The sequence below is a fragment of the Prionailurus bengalensis genome, chromosome E4 (assembly GCF_016509475.1).
Source record: "Prionailurus bengalensis isolate Pbe53 chromosome E4, Fcat_Pben_1.1_paternal_pri, whole genome shotgun sequence".
NCBI lineage: Eukaryota > Metazoa > Chordata > Mammalia > Carnivora > Felidae > Prionailurus > Prionailurus bengalensis.
Genome location: NC_057360.1, coordinates 12,443,947 through 12,450,528, shown reverse-complemented (window position 1 = coordinate 12,450,528; position 6,582 = coordinate 12,443,947).

Genomic DNA, 6,582 nt, shown 5'->3' with positions numbered 1-6,582 from the left:
TGCCCCCTTTTTAATTATTTTAACGTTTTTTATTTTTTAGAGAGAGAGAGAGAGGACACAAGTGGGGGAGGGGCAGAGAGCGACAGAGGATGTGAAGCAGGTTCTGTGCTGACAGCAGAGCCTGATGTGGGGCTCGAACTCGCCAACTGTGAGATCATGTCCTGGGCAAAGTCAGACGCTTAACTGTCTGAGCCACCCCGGAGCCCCATAAATAATCCCTTTATTAAACCGGCTCAAACTCTCAACTTGTGAAGGCTGTCTCTTTCCTATGGGCACCATGACTACCCTTTGATCCCTCTAATGTCCTAACAGGAGAGTCCATAAGAACTCAGTGCTCCATTGGACCCATATCATGTGGGACCACAGACCACCCACCAACCCCAAACATAAGCGCACACACAGATGCACCAATGCGCACCTTATGCATTATGGTAGGCAGCATCTAAGATGGCCGCCAAAGATCCCCTGCTCCTGCCTGATAGTCACACATCTGTGTCTCCCTCTTTCCTGAAAGTGGGGTAGACTTACTGACTCACTTCTAAAGAATAAAATATGGCAGACACGAGAGGGTATCGCTTCCGAGATTAGGTTGTGAAAAAGCCTATCTTGGACATTTTCCTTTGCTCTGTTGCTTGTTTGCTCTGAGGGAAGCCAGTGCCTATGGTGAGCTGTCCTGTGGAGAGGCCCACATGGCAAGGAAACTGTCTCAGGGCCACAGGCCTGGAGTCCAACCAACAGGAGGAGCTAGATTCTACCAACAATCCTGAGTGAGCTTGGAAGATCTTCCCCCAGCCAACCTAATAAAAGACGCCAAGCCAGCTAAGCTATACCCAAGTAACCAGCCTACAGAAATAAATGTCTCATCTTCTAAGCACCTACATTTTGGAATAATTTGTCTCAATGCAGCGATAGATAGCTAATTCACAAATCATCAGTGGAAGTTTTCTAAGATGTGGAATCTAGTCATGATCCTTCTTTATGTTTAATTGACATGTTAGTCTTACTGGCCAAGAAAGTAACGGTTCTATTTCTTTGACTCTGACTTATTTCCCTTCATTTTCCTCTGCTTCTATTTTCCCATTTCCCTCACCCTACCTCAAGGGGCAGCTATTCAATTTTGATGGAATTGTCCCCATCCCTGGCTTCAGGAATTGCCCAAACTGTAATCCAAGTTACCATTTCCTTTGCTGCAGCGTGTGGTTCATGAAGGGATATGTCATCCCACCCTGAGCCAATCAACACACAGTGTTCTCTCAGGTCCAGTTTTCATTTGGAAGACGGTACATTTATCTAAATCTGTTGTTAATTCCAGCTTGAGTTGGGTTTTCTGTGCTAGCCACCCGGAGTCTCATCTAACACAAATACCATCCTGCTTTATTTGCACTCAATTTTCATGAGGATGGAGAGAAAGCAGCTGATATCAAACAGAACAGGGAAACCACAGGAGCGTTTCATGGTGTTAAGAAGAAAGACTTAAAACAAATTTCTTTTTCATGTTTATTTATTTTTGAGAGAGAAAGACAGAGTGTGAGCAGGGCAGGGGCAGAGAGGGAGACACAGAATCAGAAGCAGCCTCCAGGCTCTGAGCTGTCAGCCCAGAGCCCGACATGAGGCTTGAACTCACAAACCGGGAGATCACGACCCGAGCCAAAGCTGAAGGCCTAACCAGCTGAGGGGTGCACGCACCCCAAGAAGAAAGACTCTTAACTTAAACAGATTTGTCGAAGTCAGAAACTCATTTCCACCACTTACATACTGAGCAACCTTGACAAATTCTGGGTCTCTGAGCCTCACTTTTGTCTTCTGTAATACCAAGATAATGATAATAGTATATATCTCATATAATTTTCGTGAGGACTAAAGATACTCCAAGCAGAACACCACAATGCCTGGCACACAGTCCATGTTCAATAAGTGGTAGGTATTCTCGTTACAGTCTTTGGAAGAAGGCTGATGATAAATTACAGGTCCTGAAAATACTTAGTACCTGTGGCTCTTCTTGGGTTGTTTTCAGTGGGACGCTGTCCCTTCCCATGAAATTTCACCACCTACGCAGGAGATTTTTCGCACTGGATACATTGCGAAGTTGAAGAGAAAAGACATCCAAATGAACTGTGCTATTAGAGCTCATTCATCTATCCTTCAGAATTTTCTATTGCTGGAGGGAAAACTAAGCAGCGGCCGAGGAGAACGAAAGGATCCCCTTGTGTTACCTGTATTTGTCAATGCATCTAACAGGAGGCACATTCTTAACCTCAACATCCGTAATGTTTTGACAACCTCTCCTAGGCTGAAAAAGGTCAGGATGTTTGGTCCCAGGAGACAGACTGGCAGCCACTGACTCCAACTGCTCCCCATTCTCTGGCAGTCAATACCGGCAGGTATCTCGGTTTTTACAGAACTAATTTCTTTCGCTCTTAAATGGACATGAATTACTTATGTTTGGAGAAGGATCATTAAATGCTCTCAGATCTCTATACTGCAGACCCGTATTCCTGAGTGGGGAGGAAAGGCTCACTGGTTTATACAAAATGCTTTTGTCAGCTTTTGTTTATCTCGGTGGGTCGTCTTAGATTTCGCGACTATTTCTCATACGGGTATAGCTTGCACCAGTTTCTGGCTCGTTGAGTTTGTTTCCTTATGCGAATAATTTTTCTCTCCCAGCTGAGACGTTCTGTTTGTTACCCCCTCACAGCACTCACTTACATTCACACAGAGTGAGTGAGGTTATGATATAGATCTCCAGTCTACCACAGGCATCTAATTTCCAGGCAGGAAAGGAAAGCAATGAATGTAGAGGAAAGAAATACAACAGTAGCAAGAGAAGGTGGGAACTCTTAAGTTTATTCAGATTGGTTTGCCTTGTCACAAGGGATCACTTGGTGAGGAATAAACCACTGTTAAACAGTAAATTAGCAGGAAGAGAGACTCAGAAGTAAAAAAAGGGTACAGGGAAAAAAATCTATAAAGAACATATTCATTCAGTAGTGTGATAAGTTAAATACTTGGAAAAATGCACTCAATGTAAACTACCTATCAAATTAAGATTCCATTATACTTTAAAGTGAAAATTCAACAAAGAGGATAAAATAAAGATATTTTCAGGCCAAGATTGAGTTTACCATTCATAGGCATTCAATGAAAGATTAACTATATATATATATATATTTTTTTTTCATATATCATATATCATGATATATCATGATATCATATATATGATGTCATATATCATATGATATATTATAATATATATATATGATAATATATATAATTAACTAAGGCTAAAATGATAAGCCAAAATCAGTGAAATTAAATTTAGGATAAAATCATCAATGTATATTCTTGTACACAGGTTTCAGTGAAAATCAGTGGTGAGAATACAGAATGAGTAATTCTGCTTGATAAACTCAATGTGCCTTTCTGCTAAAATGGGCATGGAAATAGACTTTAAGCTAGGTGAGACATCGCTATGAAAAATAGTGCAAAAAAAGAGCAACTCAAACAGATCACCAGGCCTCAATTTACCTTGTACTTAGAGTGTCTGCCTCTTTATGTTGCTTTTTTAAGGAAGAGGCACCCAATCAAAATCACCCCTGATTATAACTTGGAAGTCATTGATAAAGCCCATTACCTGATATGTGATGGGAATATATGGCCCAAGAGGAGATTTAGATGACTACTTTCACCCACTGTAGAGCCTCATAGAATACAGAAAGGCTGCGTGTTAGGTATACGAAGCCATCAGATTCAATGTTAGCAGTCAGGTTTCAACTTCACGTTCATTATTAAATGAAAATGGGGCTTGAGGCAAATGACCCTTTGCAGCTGAAGAAATATTTAAACCCATTAGGTTCAGGTGAAGTCATTCAATTCAACAGACGGGAAGGCTGGAGCAGCCCTTGAAGGACCCCTTCCCGTCTTACTGAGGAGGAGAGAAATCAGTTGGGCTGCCTAGTTCTCATTAGGGGGTTTGATTCCCCAGCATTTAAATTAAAAATATATATATTCACATCTCTAATGAAGGGAATAATGTCCCGGCCTAAAGCATCTGTTTGGTGTGTGTATATGTGCATGTATGTGTGTGTGTTTGTACTTTTCTCATTTCCCTCACTTATGCTAGTTGATGAAATTATAAACTATAAAATTATAAAACATTACACATAAATTGTACATAGTACATATAAATTGTATATTATATATAATTGTATTATTGTGGATTTATTATATGATCTATTCTTAAAATATATTATATATAATATATTATTTATATTACATGTATATTTTATAACATGTTATATATAACATTATAATATAATATAATAATGTAAGTTATAAAACACTCAGCTTCTTATCACACTCTCCTTTAAAATATAATTAAGCTTGATTTCACATAATTTCCATAATCTAATATTTCAACAGGACTTTGGATGGGTAAAAGTGCAAAGAACACTATCCAGGCAAATTAATCTTTGCACATTTTCCTTAACCAAAAAATTAGATAAGTATTAATAAAAGAAAATAAAAGTATACCTCTTTTCTTTATCATACTTAAAGAGTTCAGAAATACGATGAAGTCTCAGGTTGACGTCCTCATATTTCAGTTTTCAACCCTTTTTTCTCCTTTCAGTAGGAAGGCAAGTTGAAAGAAGTAGAAATGTGGGTTGGAATGTGAAAAAGATCTGCCTTATCAGGAGTTATGGGTCTTCTTTATGGACTAGGGACTGAGCACAATGAGATGGGCAAGCAAGTGGGCCTTGGCCTCCCTACCCTCTCATTGGCCAGAGGAGCCGAATTTAATTTTTATATATGAGAATTCCGCGTAGACTTGCCCTTGAAAACGGCGTTGTGCTCCCATCACAATACTTCTCGTGTACCTGATATCCTGGCTCCTACTTAATTTGTCCCTAGTGTTTTACTCAACAATGTCTTCATAAGTATATGAGCCTCCCTACTTATCCTACTGTGCATTTAGCAAACTAAGTTTGGAGCTAAGCATTCTATTTAAATTAGCCTCTGATATTGTGAAACTGAACATATGTCAGGACCAAATATCAATTTTTAGGAGCCCTAAATACTGAAAAGAATATGCTGCAAAGAATCTGAAAAGAATATATATATATATACACATATATGTATATATATGTATATATATACATATATGTATATATATGTGTATATATATGTGTGTGTGTATATATACATATATGTGTGTGTGTATCTATCTATCTATCTATATATATATATATCAGCTAATCCTGTGGGATGCCATAGTATGAGCTCCAACCTTACATTCTCGCTTCGAGTCCCCTTTTTGTTTCTGGGATCTTGAAATTTCCCCATTAGTTTTAAGCACAAGAAAGTATTCACAAATTTTAATTGTTGTCAGGCTACTATAACAAAATACCATCGACTGGGCGGCTTAAACATAGACATTTATTTCTCACAGTTCTGGAGGTTGGGAAGTCCAAGATGAAGGAGCAAACCGGTAGACCCATTCTTTATCCCCCAATACCTAGTATTCCATCATGATTTAATCTATTGAAAAGAAGTACCTATAAAAGGGGGGGGGCGGTAATGGTTAAAAAAAAAACTGTATATTAGCAGTAAAGCAGCAAGAAAGTCTTGCTGTTGCAATTTTCCATCTCAAATTATTTTAATGAGGCTCTTCAGTGGGAGAGGGGAAAAAATATCTTCCATTGTACAAGCCGTACGGGGCCCTGGGAAACCAGACATGAAATAGTTGAGATGGCCAGGTTGTCACCAGGGACTAGGGATTAGAACCTGGTCAAAGCAGCAAATAAAAAAAATTTAAAAAGCTCTTAAAAGAACCTGACAAGGGAAGCTTAAATCTTATTTAAAGGGTTGGGTTGTACTAAGCCTTAAAAAATTCAATCCTCTGGAGGACTATATCTCACTAAGAAAGCTCCATGTAAGTTTATCATGTATCCAACACCTACACATTGGACCTTGGAGACCGCTAGGATAATATTTCCTCTGGATTAGCACTGAAGCTTGGAAGTGACATTCGTACGAGGCACACTTTAAACTCTAGGGATTTTCTGATTACGGAATGATAATTCTGAGGGGGGAAAAGTGCTTACTGCAGACAGAAGTTGCCATGATTTATATGTGTTGGACAATCTTCCTTTTTCACACAAGGTGACTTATTAGACCAAGGATGTTTTGCTTTTTCTTTTGTTTTTAACTAACGTTGTCTTTTGATCGATATTAAGGATACAGCAGATTTGTCTCCGTGTTTTTATTTTGTAGTTCCAGCATGCCCAGAAGAATGATTGTATAAATCCTAGCTACAGGTGACATCAGCTATTAAATTGTACACATAGCACAGAAGCATTAGCATGAAATGCCAACGTCAGGCCAGGGTAAGCATTGAAGCTTCACTGACCGGTCCTTCTCTGCACAGGCTCAGTGGACCACTCTCCAACGCTGGCTCTGACGAAAGCCAGACAATAACGACGTGAGGCTGAAAAGCTGTCCCCCCTTTGCTCTTGGCGCATCTATCAAGATCTCTGGGATCACTGTGAAATCTCCTATCTTTCCAGTTATAAAAGTATTTTGGAT